Genomic DNA, 17726 nt, shown 5'->3' with positions numbered 1-17726 from the left:
CAGGACACCTACTATATTAGACCATGGTATCAAGACAGTCATAGCAGCTCTACATGATACATAGAAACAAACACAAGGAGGCTGCCAAAATGAGGAGAGAAAGAAATATTGCCCATATGAAAGAACAGATCAAAACTCCAGAAAAATAACTAAACAAAATGGACATAAGCAATCTATCGGATGCAGAGTTCAAAACACTGGTTACGAGGATGCTCAAGGAATTTAGTGAGGACCTCAGCAGCATTAAAAAGATCCAGACCATGGGATGTTGTAGTCAAAGTGCTGAAGGAACAGAGCTATCAACCAAGAATACTACATCTAAAAATATTAACTTTTAAAAAATAGGGGAAAATGAAGACATTCCCCCAATAGTCAAAACTAACATGATTTTTTGCTATGGGACAAGCATTATAAGAAGGTTCAGGCTGAAAAAAAGTTACACCAGATGTTAAGTCAAATCCACACAAAGAAATAGGATAAAAAAGGAAGTATATAAACAATTTAGAAGTTGGTATAAATATTTCTTCTCATTTCTTCTCTTAACTGTTTTAAAAATCAACTGCAAAAAATAATAATAAAACTGCATTGTTGGGCTTACTTAAAGATGTATCACATATAAAAATAATAGTACAAAGAATGAGGAAACAATAAAACTGTTATGGAGTAAGAAAATAACACCAGGCAGTATTTGAATCCACAGGAAGAAATAAACAGTATTGAAAACAGCAAATATGACCTTGGCTGGTGTGCCTCAGGTGGCTGGAGTATCATCCCATAACCAAAGGGTCTCAGGTTCAATTCCCAGTCAGGGCACATACTCAGGCTGCAGGTTCCATTGGTGGTCAGGACGTACAAGAAGGCAACCTGTAAATGTTTCTCTCACATTGATGTTTCCCTTTCTCTGTCTCTCTCTCTCTCCCCCTTTCCCCCTTTCTTTCTCTCTCACTTCCTCTCTCTAAAGCAATGAAAAAAATGTCCTCGGGTGAGTTAAAATAAAAAACAACAGTAAATGTGTAGGTCAAAATATTCTATGTAGTTTTTCTCTTTTCTTCTCCAAGCTTCTTTAAAAGACATAAACTGTGTAAATCAATAAATTAAAATACCATATTACTCGCCTTATAAGATATATAGACTCTGACAATAGTACAAATGCATGGAGATAGATTGGATCTATAATATAGCAAAGTTTCTATATTGTACTGGAATTAAGTTATTGATATACATTAGATTATAGTCAATTAAGGTGCCTATAGAAATAATTCCTAGAGCAACCACTAAGAAAATCATTTAAAACTATAGTTAAAAGTGCAACAAAGTAACTGGAATAGTCCACTGGAAAACACCTATTTAAAACAAGGAAGAGAGGAGCAAAAAAGAAATGAGACAGAGAGGAACCTAAAGGCAAAATGGCAGGTGGAAATCCGACTGCAACTACAGTAACATAAAATGAGAACAGACTTAACTCTGCAATCACACGGCAGAGACTGTCAGACTGGATAGACTCTAATACGTACAAAGGACTAATAAAATCCAAATAAAGACTGTAGTTTAGTGAGTGGCTTTATACCAGTGACAGTTTCCTGGTTTTTATCATGTATGACAGTTATTACAGTTGGGAAATGTGGGTAAAAGCTATATGGAAATTCTCTGTAATATTTTTGTAATTTCTTATCTTACATTATTTCAAACTAAAGAGTTACCATGAAAGTTCGATAGTTACAAAACAGTCACGAGGATGTAAAGTCCAACATGAGACATACAGTCACTGGTATGGTAAAACTATGCATGGTGCCAAGCAGGTTCTAGAATCCTCATGGGGATCATGGTTTAGATAGATGTCTAGCCACTATGCCGTCCACCTAATATTAATACAAAATAATATTGAATGCCAACTGTAATGGCAAATAAAAAATAATACGGACATATTCACACGTATACCATTTTCATTCTGAAGTTATGTGAAAGAAGTGATCAGGCAGTCATATTGGATAAGGTTCCCTTTTTTCAGGATAATCATTCGCCATCTTTGCCAGCCCGTGTTGGCATTTCCAATTCTAGTTAGGAATGGGCGCTCATTTGTCCTTGTTTCCGCCTCATCTGTTCATAGTAGCAGTCGATATTTTGGGTTTCTGTGAAATTAAGGCCTTTCTGTTAAACTAGCCACAGTAAACCAAGAAAATGGTTTTCCCCCATAATTAGCTCAGTCCTGGAAGCCTTATTGCAATGAGGTTGCACAACCATTCTCATGAATGCTCTGTAATATAGCACTTTGGGGTTTTTTAAAACCAGTTGAATAACTATTCTTGGCAAGTTGATAGTCTTTTAATTCTGAAGCAAGAGCTATAAAGTTCATGCTTTCTTTATTTTTTCTCTCTTTCTTTACTTTTTTTTTTTTTTGGACTGCTCTGTAATTAGAAACTTCCTGAATACTAATGAAAGGGAATTTGGGATATGTTTTCAACACACACTTGTCTGTGCAATGCAACTGTTGGCTCTCAGTGAATGCCTAACAGTGTGTGGTCTGTCCAAAGCCCCTTTGGTCATGTGGTTAGTGGAAGACAGACTTCTCTGCAAACGTGAACCAGAATCAGAAACACAGACTAGTGGGTTCTGTCAATTCTCTTTCCCCAAGCAGAGTGACAATGACAAGAGAAGGGGCTGTTATCAGGCTGTGGTTTGGGGAGGGAAGAAGGATGGGAACAGAGAGGGACCTCTGCCCCTGACCACCCTTTGACCATGCAGCAGAGAAACAGAGGTAGTGAGAGGCTTGGCCCTGAAGTCATGGCGGGCTTCTCTCTGGTGCCAGACCCAAGGAAGTCCAAGCCTGCCTCCCCCTTGCTCTGACTGGGTGATCCTGCCCCTCAGCTGCCTTCTCTGGAAAATGGGGAAATGACCCACACCTCACAGAGGCAGTGGGAGGACGAAATGAGAAAATGTATGTCGATCATCAAGCCTAGTGGTTCATACATATACAAAATTTATCATCTGTTAATATTGTTGTGGATGAAACTGGTGCTTGTCCTCAAACGGCTTCAATTTCCTAAGACTTATGTGGCTCTTTGGAGAGTTCTAACAAACTCAAGCAGGCAAATCTGTTGAGCATCTTTTATAAAGATGAAAGTTTTCATCTCTGACAATGTGTTTCAATAGAGAGTGAGAAATACTGCTATTTTCAAAGCTTTCTCCATTTGGCAGCTATAGTGGTTCTGCAGTGAAAAAGGCCATACACTATGGTTTCCATCAACCTCTTTTCTTAGAGATATATAGCAACGATGGCATTACTAAAATTTTAAATTCTTAAATTATTTTGCTGGCATTTAAAAAATATCTGGCCCAAGCAAAGGGTTTGATATCTCCAACAGGCACAAAAAAATAAACAAAAGGAATTAAGACAAGTAAATACACTGCTTTATATTAGAAATGTCTCTCAAGCCACGCTCTCAGGGGCGTACAGAAAACCTGCTCGGAGAGCTTCCCTGCTCCCCAGGCACTGGCAAAGCACACACCACCGGGTGCAGAGGCACCTTGAATTAATTAGGTCTGCCCGTGTCCCATGGACACCCGGTGCCTGTGGCTGTTGTCCACGCCATTCCCAGGGAACTGACTTTTCTGCTCCGTTCTGATTCCCCAGTCCCTGACGGTGCTTCTTCCTCTCCGAAATTTGTATTATTATTGAGCATTCATTATTTACACAGACAAGTATGTTTGGATTATCTACCGGTTTTGGAGAATGCAAAGACTGAGGGGGTTTAGAATGGAAGAGGCCCTGGTAGAAGAGGTGAATAACTATGCTGCTGTTTGAAACTGTGAATGGGCGTAGATGTGCAGAAAGGGGAAATGGGCAGATGTGCTCCAGGAAAGTCACTGAACAGGAAGCTGTGGCCACACTGGGGAGGCTCCATCCCACCTCGGGTTCTTACTGGCGCCACCCCTTCCCCCCAACACGCACCCTCGCTGCAGGATAGTCTGCCTGCCCGGCAGGGGTCTGTGCAATACGCTCACTCTCTAAAGTTAGCCGTCTTTTAAACTATCTGCTAAGTCCAGACCCTTGTACTTCTCCCTGAGATCCCTAACCACAATGGTATGTATGTGATACCGTCATAAGGAGTACGTGTCTCCCTAGCTGTGAGCAATAGGAGGGCAGTTCTGCCTCTTTCCCCGTCTTCCGGTTTGGCCCTGAAGCCGTCACCCAATGACTGAAGGATGAATGAACAAACTTGGGAATTTGTACGGAGTTCTGGGGGGTGGAAATAGCCAGACCGTAGAGGAGGCCTTGTGTTGGGAAATAATCAAGGAGAGGTAGAGCCCATTTATGAAACCTAGGATGACAAACTGGAAGACCCCCTAGCAATTGCTAACTTGCTTACTTAATTTTAAAAGTTCACACATATTCCACATTTCCCAGGTGCCGGGTACTGTGTGAAGGGATTCATATCCACCATCTCATTTCCCCTGCATAACAAAGCAGGGCTTGTTATTGTAAACATTATAAACTAACCTTTGGAAAGGTTAAAGGATTTGTCAAGTGACAACTCAGAGTAAGACAGCCGGCGCCCCGACCCACTCTCGGCTTGAGAACAGCATCTCTCAGAAAGGCTAGGCCAGCACTTTCCCGGGGTCATCTGTGTTCACAGGGCCCAAGCTGGCCCGGGGAATCCTGACCCTCTGCCTCGTACCAAACCCTTTCTTTCTACCCCCTTCTGCCGCTCTACCCTAAAGGACAGGAGGGACTGTGAGACGTTATATGATAAACAGTAGTGTTGCGAGTCTTGGCAGAGAGCCAGCACAATGGAAGTGCTACTCTGTATGAGTTTGCTAGGGCTGGCGTGTAACGAAACACCACAGGCGAGGTGGCTTCAACAACAGAAACTTCCGTTCTCGCAGTTCTAGGGGCCGGAAGGGTCAGTGTCAGCAGATGTGGTTTCTCCAGAGGCCTCTTTCATCGGCTACCTTCTCCCTGTGTCCTCACGTGGCCTTTCCTCTCTGCCCACACATCACTGCTGTCTCCTGGGGGATCCAAATGTCCTCTGTGAGGGCACCAGCCAGATGGGTTTAGGGTCCATCGCAAGGGCCCTAACTCTGCCAGCTCTATTAAAGGCCAAATGGAGTGATGGGTGGAGGAGAAAGGGCTTCACTGCATGAATTGGGGGCGGGACGAGGGCACAGTTCAGTGTATGACACGCCAATAACACAAACAGAGCAGTTACACGAAGCATACAATTGTGAATAGAGAAAAGTCGTGCTAAAGGAGGGAGGAACACAACCAGCCAGAGTGGCCCGGAGGTGACATGGCACGCTCCTAAACTTGGCTCGTGGAAGTGAAAAAAGGAGAGAGCGCAGCACGTTTAACTGGGCCAGCCTCCTTTGTCTGCTTATTGAAAAAGTACACACGCCTTCTGTAGAAATGGAACACGATCCGTAACAGTTCCTTTTACCACCTCTCAATTGCCGAGCGCTCGTCCCTGTGAACATATATTAAGGAAACCGGCTGGTACAGTCTCACAACAGTCCTATGAACAAAGCAAGAGCATCTCCTCACCGGGGGCCAGTTCCCCAATTTTCTTTCCTTGGCCATCTATCTGGTTTGCTGTTGTTACTTTTGCCTCTGGGTGGCCAAACACAAGCAGCCATCGGGGTTCTACTTTAGGTCACACAATTTTGGAACTAGAAGACAATATTCCCAATCGCCACTCAGGCAGCACTTTAACGTACACACGCGTAAGTTGAGGCTAAAGATGTAAACAAATTTATCTAAGCTCACCCCAGTTAGGGAAATAGCTGAACGCATCTCTCTTTTCTTTTCCCCAACTACAGTTTTCATTCACATATGTTCTATGTTCGATACAGATGTACAGCATAGTGGTTAGACACACATGTCTTTACAGAGGCTGGACTCCAAAGGACCAGATACACAAATCAGAAACAGACTCACAGATACAGAGAACACAGGGGTGGTTGACCGAGGGGGACTGGGTGCGAAAGGTACGGGGATTAAGAAGGATGCGTTGGTGGCTACAGAATAGTCACAGGGTTGTAAAGTACAGTGTAGTGAATATAGTCAATAATATTCTAATACTATGTCTGGGGCAGGTGGGTACTGGAAGTATCGGGGGTTGGCTGAACACATGTCTTTGCTCTCAGCTAGGAACCTTCTTTATATTCCCAGCACACCCTTTTCTCTCCCCTGCAGCTCAAAAGGAAACATGGCCAAAATAAAAAAGAACATATAAGTAAATTTTAATTTGACCCAAATTTAAAGTTGCCAAGTTACGGTTTGTTGTTAGGCTCAAGATATGACTTTTAGGGAAGCGAATAACTGAATTTCTCTCTCTGATGCATCAAATAAAATTTAAAAGGAATCATTTTCCTCTTCTATGCTTTTCTAGGTTTGAATAATAGTTATAAGATGCTTACTTACAAACACGAGGTGGATTATTCACAAAATTCCTCTTCCCACACGAGCCACCAGGGAGACTTGTTAACTATCTTCCTTTCATTTTCAGAGATTGTAAGATACCATTCTACAGTCTACGTCAAAGAAACTGAGAACAGCGATGCATTTGGTGTTACCATTTTTTAAATCTGACAATGTCACACAAAAGGCTAGGGAAAGGAGTGTGCTTTGCAAAGCGCGTTTTATTTCTACAGCTCCCTCTCTCCAGACCAGACAGTTGGCAAATATTCCCCGCCCCCCCCCAGGGAGCATTTGTGTTTTGTTGAGACTTCCACTCCCTCTGTAATTGCTGCCTTTTTTCATGACGAACTCCTGATTGCCACAGCAGGGAAAGCCATTTTTCCCCCTAAAGTAAACAATGCCAGGAAAAATCCCAGGAAGGCCGTCATCCTGGCTTTCATGTTTCACGATCGCGAGGCGGGTCTTGTAGTTAACTCAGGAATGTTGACTCTGATCTCGAAGTGGAAAAAAATGGACAGAAAAACACAGCAGGAGTGGTGGAAGATCGGTCAGGCCGTGTGTCTGCCCATTTCAGGTGTGAGTTACTGTGAGAAGTGGCGGAGTGTTCTGCAGTCCGGGAGTGGGAACTATGCAACAGGCGGTCAAGTTCACCATTCATTTGTCAGGTTGTAAGAAGTGTTGAAATATGCTTCTAGATACTGGGAATGATAATTCACTTCGGAAATGAACAGGAAACCCAGTTTTTTTTGGCATGTCGAGAGCCTTGTACATATAAAGTACGCATCTGAGAGAGGTAGCCTTAAGAGTTCATCTTTTTTACAGCATGGACCACTTTGGCAGTTTGGTTGAAGCCCCAGGACCTCTGGATACAGCATGACATTATAAAATTTATGAAATAAAACACTGGGTTACCAAGGAAACCAACTGTGTCCAAACACGCGGAGTCGGTGCAGCCCAGAAGACCCCTTAAATGATAACGCATGCGTGCTTTAGGCACAGGGGTGCCCAACCCTTTGACATCTCTGGGCCACACTGGAAGAAGAAGAGCTGTCTTGGGCCATATATTAAACACATTGTAACACATCATCACACCAAAAAATCTCATAATGTTTTAAGTAAATTTACAATTGTGTTGGGTGGCATTCACAGCCCCGCCCCCAGGCTGCCGGCTGGACCCACCTGCTAGAGATTTGCATCATGTTTTCTCTCTCTCCTTCTACAGAGCTCACCTGTACAGTTCTAAAGTCTGGTGTAAGAATATTGGAGACAGGAGAACTTACAGTACAATGAAGGGTAAAATAATAGTAAACTAAGTTATGTGGATACTATCAACTTCAGCTAGCAATATAAATAAACATGTAAGCAAAACCTGAATATTTAGGTGTTGCGTAGGATGAACACAGGTTGAAATGAAATAGAAACACTGTCGTTTCTCCAAAATATGAAATTTGCATTTTCTCAACCATCGATCAGCAAGCTAGAAAACAGTGTCAAGGACATGAGTAAAATTTTAAGAATGCTTTTGGTTGAGCTTCTGCTGTTGAGATATAATCCCTCAGTGGCTTTTGTGAAACTGTGGAATTAAGAAAAACAGTGTTGTACTCTCCCCTGCATTTTGCAGATGTCTCCTTCCTTTTGGACTGGAGGCAGCTCGGAAACTGTGCCTAAATCATAGCCTGACAAATATGGGGAGAGTCGGGAATCAAGCGCAGAATGAGTTTGCAATTCACATGTCTCGCTGAGACAGGAGGAAAGGAGGGCAAAGAACCTTCAGAGAGCCAGGCAGTGCCTCAGGGGAGCAACTCAGGCACAACTGCGGTGCATCTGACCACGAGTTTCCCCTGCTCACCACGCTGCCCAGCTTAACCCACACGAGCTCACCGCTTCCATTCATGGAAGCGCTTGTCCGTCATTAGTGAAAAACTAAAGTATTTGAATGTTAAGAGTATTTGTGAAAAATGGCTAATGAATTCTTTAAAAAGAAAACATGAGGGTTTTTTTAAACTGAGGAAATACAGAGTCCATGTTTCAATAATATTATTTTAGTTCTTGACACATCTAATTTTAACTATGGTAACCAGGGTTTAAAAAGAAACAACAGGTCCAAAATGGAGTCACTTGTGCTAAGCTGTATATCAGCAAACCAAGACTTCACTCCAGATTCAATGTCTCCCGGGGATGTGACCCTTAACCAGTGACCCAATTCCCAATGTGGAATTACTTGATCAGCATTAGTGAGGTAATCTGCATAACAGACCCTCACCCTTTCACCCTAAGGAAAGCAACCTTGGCTGAAACAACCCACTTATTATTATCAATTTCCTGTTCCCACTCCTTCTGCCTATAAAAGCCTCCCATTTTTTATAGCTCCTAGGAGTTCCTTTCTACTTGTTCAATGGGAACCTGCCCAACCCATAAACTATTGAATAAAGCCAATTAGAGCTTCAAAGTTATTCAGTTGAATTTTGTTTTTAATACAAGCTGTCCTCTAAAGCTCTAAGGATTAAAAAAGGATATGAGTTTTAGTTGCAAAAGGAAGGATTTATGTCAGGTTGAAGAAGGAACATCCTAGCAGCAGGGGGGTAAAGACCCTCTTTGTTGATGGTCGATTATTAAAATTAAACGTTTAGTCATCTTCATGCTGTAGAGCTAGCTGTCTCTTCCAACTGTACGGAGCATTCTCTGGAGGGAGCACTAACAGGCTCTCAAGGAACCTGGAGACGTAGGCAAACTCTAAAAAAAGCTGAGCCACGTGACGCAAACCAGACACAGGAACTTTGCCGGGCATCCAATACAGGGAGGTGAGGCAGCTTTTAAACAATCAGAACTGAAGACGACAATAACAAATCCAGAGGCTGGGACTTGCAGAAAAAGGACCCAGCATGTGACTCCCGGAACAGGTAAAGGCATGGAGATTCCCTGAGCAGTGGAGTGCAATTGGGCCTAACAACCTCCAAAACAAAGATTCAATTTCTGCCTACCACACACTGGAACTCCTAGTAAATAATCACCTGAGACAAAGGGATATGTATGCATTCTACATGATCGTGATGCCTGTGCATTTTTGTTTTATGAATTTATGTTTTGTTTCCGTTTTGCGGTTTTGCTTAGTGTACTGATCGTTCATTTGAACGATTTCCAGATTTTCTTTCTTTCCTTCTGTGAAAACTCCGGCTCTAGAAGAGCTTGGTGGTTCTAGCTTCTCTGGGTTTGCTCCTCTCACTGTTAACACAGCTGGAGAAAAACCACATAATCTGGCAGACTGGTTGCGTTTCTAGGTTCACATTCTCAAAACTCCAAGGGGCTCTTAACACTATACAGCATCTTCCCAAGTGTCTCTGGCGACCTTGCATTCCCACTTTAGAAAACGACTTTCTTCTTCCCCTCAAGTCTCTCACCCCACCCCCACTCCCACCTCCACCCCACTTTGAGCTGATGAGCTCATCTCCCTGCACTGAGAAAATAGAAGGCGCCAGAGGGAAGTTGCTCAGCTCCCACCACCAGATCTGCAAACTAAATCCTCTACAACATGTACACAAAGCAGGCAGAGTTCCTGTTAGAGACCAGGCCCCACGCCTCTCCAGGTGCAAAATCCCTCTCTCCGTGCCTGTCTTTTCTCAATCAGCAAACTGTGGTTACTGATACATAAACGGACCAGCAAAGCTGTTGTTGGTCCCCGTCTAGTGCCTGTCCCTTTGCCCTCGCATCTCCATTTTTATGCTGTGTTTCCCCAAAGGATTCCTCAAAGGGCCATTTGCCCGCACCTGCTTGGCATCTCAGTCACACTCCCTTCTCACTCTCTTCTGTCCGCTGAAACTGCCCTTAATCAAGACCTCTAATGACCACCAAGGGTTCAAATGTAGCCTCATCTTCCTGCCCTCTGGGTCTCTGGAACCACCTTCCACCCTCTGCTCCCTTCCCCAGTTTTCCATCCGATTCCTTGGTTGTTCCTTTGCGGGCTCATTTACAAACGTTGTCCTGGACCTGGAGCCCCCACCTGGGGCCACACCACACTGTTCTCACTCCATCACCTCTCACCATGGCTTCTCATCCCTCACACTGTGGCTTAAGTTCTACTTGTCAGCAAAACCTTTCCATCCTTCACCTTCCCAGGCTATTGTCTACTATTACAGTTCACATGCTTCCTTCATTATCTGTTTGTTGTTTGCTCTATAACTGTCTCTCTCTGCCAAGAGGCTTGCCCTAAATGTAGCACAATGCCTAGCGTATAGCCAGTATTAATTAAAACTTACTGAATTGCTGAAGGAATAAATGCACAAAGCCCAGTGAGCAATGATTCTTGGTTGATATCAGCAACTGCATATTTTTGACCAAATAGGTGAAATTCTTAAGTTAAAAAAAGAGAACAGTCTATCTAATTTCTTCCTATAGCATCTGTTCTTTTTCTAAGCATTAAAAAGGTACACTTTTCTTGCCCTGGCTGGCGTGGTTCAGTGGACTGAGTGCCAGTCCTAGAACCAAAAGGTCACTGGTTCGATTCCTGGTCAGGGCATATGCCTGGGTTGGGAGCCAGGTCCCTAGTTGGGAGCATGTTAAAGGCAACTGAACAATCTTTCTCTCCCTCTCTTCCCCACCCCCTCTAAAATTAAATGAATGGAATCTCTCTAAAAAAATACATTTTCTACTATTTTTCTAGCTATATTACACATATTAATAAAATAGTATGTAGAAATTATTTTTCGCACAGAAAACTGTCATTCTTATAGGAGTGTTCTTTTCATTGTGACAATGGCTCATAAGATACTCATCAACCAAGTCAATGTGTCAACACAAAAATATAAACAGATACTAAGAATTTCTGCAAATGCTAAATTAATCTCACAAAATTAATTCTTGTGTATGCCTTCCATTGACAAAAGAGGCATTACTGGTGATAAAGATAAAAGAAAAAGCACGTAAGCATTGTGAACTTTGATGTATTTTAAATATAAATTCTTGGTTGCTGACACCTCCAAACGTAAGTGCCTAGTAGTAGATTAGAAGTAACCCTCCTTAATATTTTGTAATTAAGTTCTTCATTAACCACAAAATCTGTTTCATTTAGAATTTCTTGCTAGGAGAATCTTCCTAAAGTACACATCCGTAGCCTCTTCTTCTGAGAATCAGGAATACAATAACACTGCTGCGGGTTACCATTGCGCATTGAAAGTAGTGACTTATGAGACTGTCTTGAACTATGGAAATGACTCTGGGTTATCTCATTGAGATCTAAGTTCATGACCGCCATAACTTTAAGTTCATGTTTCTGTTCTTTATAGCAGTTGAGTGGGAAGAAAGTCAATACCTGCTGAGGTCTGGGGTAGACATCACAAGGGACTGTGGCTATCACAAAACCTTAATCACAGGTGCAGGAGCCTACGCAGGAGGTCCCCACAACTGCATGCACCTTTCCCCTACTCACTTTTCTATAAATTCTTACATAGTTGCTCTAAATTACTTTTCTCAATATTTTGATAACATTACATCAAACATTGCATGTACAAGCCCACAAAATAGATTACCCTTTTATTCCCATAAATAAAATAAGAGCTTGAAGACACAATTCATCTGCGCCTGGACTACTTGGAAGGCGTTGTCTCTTCCAGAGATACAGACCCATGAAGTCAGCAAGAACATCTTCTAACACAAGAGGCCCACCCTCCCCGCTCACTCACTGACTGTGTGCTGAACTCAGCTCGCTTATCTTGTTAAAGCTGTGGGCATTCAAGTATGGGGCAAAGAGGAAGTGTGTCAATCTACGGGCTGAAATTCAGAAGCCATTCACTGACCTAGTGCTTCTAGGGGCACAGTTGCATCGCGCACTCAAGCTTGACCTACTATGTAATATTTATTATCAAGTGACACATATGTATAATAAACCATATTACACCTCATGTAAGTTTTTATCCCTGAAAAGAAGTATCTGGTTTACCAGGCTGCTGAATTGTTTAGAGAGGTAAAATAATAATGATTTTTTTCTATTAATGATTAATCCAAAGTAGGAGTAACTATTTTTATGCAAATGCTTTATGCTAACTTCTAGGGTTAATAAAAAGATCCAGAAAGAGCTATGGGCTCTAAGAGAATGCTCTATCCCCAAATGGAAGTACAATCTCTAGCCAAATTAGTAGTTCTTCTATAACTCCTAATGTGTCTATTTTTTATTTTTAAGTAAAACTTTGTACACTTTATTTTTTTAAAGTGGCCTGTATCTATATTAAATGCTAAATAGTACCGAAATATGAAATTCTTCATATCTCACTTTTTAAATCATTCTTACATGTTTACACAACTCCCTCTATTAGTCCCATCAGTAATCCAGTTAAAAGAAAACAATTGAGTTAACATGGAAACCTGTACTGGATCTTCCCCAATCATTTTTCTGATGTTAACAAACATAGGACGAGCTTGACAGCCCTAAACATTACAAAGACAAAAACCACAAATATAAACCAACTAATCAATGGAAGCATTCAAAATGCACCAGAATGGCAATCATAAAACTGGGACATTAAATAAGCCATTTGATATTTCAACATGTCTTCACATCTGCAAAATGTGACTACCTGCTCTGCTAGCTTTACAAGGTTATTGTTGAAATGAAGTTCTCAAGCAATCTCTTCACAAACCACAAAATGCTGTGCAAAGGGAAGATATCATTGGCCCTCCGATATTTTTTTCAAACAGAATCACATAGCAAGAGTAGCAAAAATTTGGCGCATCTCTATTTTCTCAGGCAAGTGATGATATCAAGAGCCCAGCACACTATCTGCTCAATTTACCATCTTCTTTGAAATCCAAGAAACAACTTTTTGCTTTGCCCAGCTGTTCATGCCCAAATCCTCAAGAAATAGAAGAGGAAGAGTTGACTAAAATTTAAACTCATTTTCTCTAAGTCCGTTCATGACAAACAAGGACACTATTTTTCTTAAGAAACCTGTGGAAGGAATCATCACGTAACCCTTGGCCCTTCTTGGCATTAGGCAAGTCTGGGTGTTCTTGGACGTGTAGGACAGTCTACAAGGATTTGGTCCTCTTCTCGAAACTCTCTGCAATTTCCCTAATTTTGTAGAATGTGACCGTCCATGAGAATGAAAATGACTTACTTTCATTTTTCTATGCATTTCGCCCATTTCCAAAAGGGGGGTTTCAGGAAACAATAAGGTCAATCCTCTAAAACTGAGAAAAGCAATGCTCCCAGAATGTATATTTCCATTTCAAAAGTTAGCCTTTATCGTTAAGACTCTGAACACTTTTCAAAACTGAGGACCCCAAAGGGCCTTGGATTATGTGAGTCATATCTATTGATATTTACCAAAGTAGACATTAAAACAGAGGAAAAAAAACACTTAAGATTCACACTGAAAGAGGTAATTCATAAACACGGACCCGTAAGTGGCCACTTTGAAAACCGTTCAACCTTGGTTCTAAAAGAGATGCAAATTTAGACGAGATACCATTTTCATATAACAACTATCTAACTTTTTGATTTGTTGTTTGTTATGCTAAGATAATGCTGGCTTAGGGAAGTTCTACTCTCTTATACTGCCTGTAAACAGGTTCAATCTTTCTCAAGAATAAAATGGCAACAATAATAATAATTTTATGGCTGACAAAAGAACATTCTGCTAAAGCAATTATTGGCTTATCTCACAATGGATAAGTAGTGGATCTTCTGTTAGAACCTGTGACATACAATTGTAATAGTCTACCCGAAGGAAGTAAGCAAAGATGTGTACACTTATATATGAGGTCCTAGCTGAAACAGTATTTATAATCATGGAAAACTGTAATCTGTCTAAATACCCAACAACTGATCCTCAGCCAGTGCAACTTTTCCACAGACTAAAATTACATCATGGTGAGAACCATACTCCTGTTTTATGAACAGACTGCCATTATTCACACAGCGGGAAACACAGCAACATGTTACACAATAATATTTGTTTAGGAAATAAATAAATGCAATATAGTGCACAAATACAAAAAAAATGACACTTTAACAGAAAATTTCATGACGGAGGTGAACGCATGTTATAAAACAGCGTGAACGGTATATTAAATTAATTAAACAAGGAGGCCATTACACGGAGGTGCCTTAAACGCCGCAGAGGCCTACAAAACCAAACCGAAATCTAACCCTACAACTGCCTCAATGTTACAGACCTGAAACCTAAGGACAGCCAATCACAAACAGCCAAGTAGGCTTGAAGCTGTAGCCAATCAATAATTTTCTTACTCCGCTTCCACTTTTTCCTCTATATCTCGAGATCCTACTGGTGATGTGCGCCTAACCACTTCCGGTTTTGCACAGCCCAATCGATTTTGCTCCAATAAATTCTTAACGTTTTCCATATGCCTCAGTTTACCTTTCAGCCTGTATGATAACTTTATAACATCTCCATGTGGGTACAGGTATGGGAAAATGTCTAGACACATAAGAGCTGAATGTAGAGGAATTCCTGTCTCTTTGTTGATGTATGCTAGTCAATAAATATTTGTTGATTGAATAAATGAATGAACGACAAGTTTACAAGTAGTTATCCCTTTAGGGAGCTATAAGTAATTTTTTCCCTTTACGTCTTTGCAATTTTCTGTATTTAATGAAATTTAAACACTGAGCATGAATTATCTTTGTAATAAATAAGAATACTATAAAACATAATCATGCTGAAAAATAGGAATTTTGAAATATAAGAGCAAATATAGATATCCCATAATCCAACTAAAAATAATTTGTGTCTTGTTTTCTTACTATGTTTTACTTAGTGCATTCAGCAATTAAAAATGTATGTTACAGGAAAATGGCAAGTTTAGTATTGTACAGATAGTTATTACTGGGGTTAAGACTAGAATCCAGGTCACTTGGTTGCCAGGCAAGTAGTTTTTCCATTACATCAAACTGCTCAGAGTTCCAGCACACTAACAAATAGGTGAAGAGCATGGCCACCGCAGTATTCACTGTTACGTGGTGCCTTACTTATAAATAAAATGATTTGGTAATTATTTGATACTATCAGAAAACTCAAAAGTTTTAAATACTGCATTTTCATGTGACATAAACTGCTTTTTTTGGGGGGGAGGGGGGATATGAACTTCCTAAAGCTGTTTCCAAATTTGTGCGTGTTGGGGAGCAGGTGTGTATTACAATGGGAAGGGCCAGCCTTCATACTCCCTGTGAAAGGGCCTGCGGTTTTTAAAAAGTTGAGAATAACTAAAGCTATAAAGTCTGTAAGCAAGAGGAGGGGGAAAAAGCTGATGGTAAATAAAAGGCAAAAAGAGAGGAAAAGGAACCACAGCTAATTCTGTCTTCCTCTTTTGTATTCCTGGAACTTATTTTTAATATGCAAATGATCTGGTTTCGTGACTCTGCTTTCCAAGCAATGACATTAAGCGTGATGCCAATGAATTAAAAACAGGCCCAAGTGTCTCCTCTGTGTTGGGAACGTCTACACGTACTTGGAAATTGATTCAGTAATTTTTGTGTTCCTCCTGAAACGTAAGTGCAAAATACTTCACAAGTGACTTCTTTTTAACATGGTAAATCAATCTCCACTTACGTTTCAGGAAGGGAAAAAAAAACTATTGAATCGATTTCTGAGCTGCTTGTCCTATAAAATGTGATTCCCCTGTAGGAAGTTTGTAAAGTTGTGAGCAAATGCAGATTAAACACATCTCTAGGCATTTCACAATCATTGCTTAATTTAAAATTTTACTCTTCCTCCACTGGATGAAAGAAGCAAGTAAATGTTTCTTATCTCAACATCAAACTTGACTGGCAAGGTCCAGGTACCTCTGGAATATAATTTAAAAACCTGGAACAGGTTTGCAAAACTTGGAACAGGTTTCACCAGTACTGTGCAAATATGTCTTGGGCTACAATTTCACACTGATGCACCAAACAGAAATAAACTAAAACACTAATTCTCCTTGAAAGTGTTAAATATGCAAATATCTTAGAATTGACACCCATCCAAATGATGTGCCCCTAGCACTCTCCATGTGCCTCAGAAGAATAAATGCTAACATCATCAACCAATAGGAAGAGCATTTCTTGTTCTAGAACCGTCTGAAGTGAAAAATCAGTATTTTTAAGACTAAAATGATTATATAGTGTAGGAGACATAGATACGCTAAGCCGCTATTATTTCAAATCCAATGCCCTTTTTTTTTACTGTTTCTTCGAAAACAAAATTACTGAAATAGTATTTCACACTCAAACGTCAACTTTATTATTATTTGATCAAGTGTTTTCCAGGATTTAGTTTGGGACTCTGGTGTACTCAGCATGCCCACTAACTTAGGGAGAAGGCGAAGAGAATACCAGTTGTTTTAACTTTTCAATGCTGTCTTTTTTTTTCCTCCAGCTAACCATGCAGCACTTTAAATACCCAGGAATGCTCTGCATAAGTAACCGAAATGACTATCTTTTAATCAAAACTCAAGTGAGTCCACACATTCCGTGGCTACCGAGCGTTAGGGCTGTCAAACGCACGCGCTCTAGGGTGGGCGTCTGGGACCCTGGGATAGCTTCACGTGGAGCCCTAAGGAGCGCCACCACGCTGCCTTTTTGAATGTGGGGTTGGCTTTCTTTCGCGGCTGTAAGTGAAGAAAACACCGTATCTTTCGACTCCCCCGGTGCATTTAGACCCTGGAAATCAAAACTGGCCTTTGTTAGAAGAACAGTAAATTCCCTGCTCTGTTTCATTTGCAAAGGCAGAGGACGGGCAGACTTTTCAAAGCCGTGCACACTAGGATTCCCCTGCGTCCTGTGCTCCTTCCAAGTAAGACACAGACTAAAAGCCGAGGAGGGTGGGAGAGAGAAGTGGAGCGGAGCGGGGGTAGAGTAAATATATTGCTTACAGTTCCCAGAGTTACATGAGCTTCTTCGGGCTCCTTTATGCCTCTAGCTTTCTGTCAGGATCCTTTTTCATCCGGCGACCACTGAGAAATTAAGCCCGATCCCTGGTGGGAGGGGCTAAAACGTGGGCTGGTTTCCTTTATTCTTCGCAGATGTTTTAAGGTGGAATGAAAGAGGAAGCGAGAGGAAGCGTTGTCCCTGAAGAAGTTAGTGTCCTAGTGTAAGTGACCAATTAACAGAACCAAGAGTTTGAAGTCAGAACACGTGCTTAAACAACATGTGGGTGAACAAGTCCTAAATTATATGGATGCTGGCTGTTGTGTGTTTCTCTGTGTTTATTTCTCTGTGTGTTTCTGTGTGTGTGTGTGTGCGTGTGTATGTGTGTGTATCTGGAAGTACTTCTTGTCCTTAAGCAGTTACTGCTTCCTCTTTTTTTCCAAACAAGTGAGA

The 17726-nt window shown here is 41.2% G+C and overlaps 1 protein-coding gene across 1 annotated transcript in view; it reads right to left on the bottom strand.

Moving 5' to 3' along the window:
- PLA2G4A (phospholipase A2 group IVA) overlaps positions 1-17457 on the bottom strand; it is a 147451-nt gene extending 129994 nt beyond the window's left edge. The window contains exon 1 of the mRNA XM_037159532.2: positions 17279-17457. The gene's annotated coding sequence lies outside the window, so the exon portion shown is untranslated. The remainder of the gene's footprint in view (positions 1-17278) is intronic.
- Between the last annotated feature and the right edge of the window lie 269 nt (positions 17458-17726).

Source organism: Artibeus jamaicensis, unplaced genomic scaffold (assembly GCF_021234435.1).
Source record: "Artibeus jamaicensis isolate MK-2021 breed Jamaican fruit bat unplaced genomic scaffold, CSHL_Jam_final contig_2170, whole genome shotgun sequence".
NCBI classification, from domain to species: Eukaryota; Metazoa; Chordata; class Mammalia; order Chiroptera; family Phyllostomidae; genus Artibeus; species Artibeus jamaicensis.
Note: the sequence above shows the minus strand (reverse complement) of the source record. Positions and strands in the feature narration are given on the sequence as shown.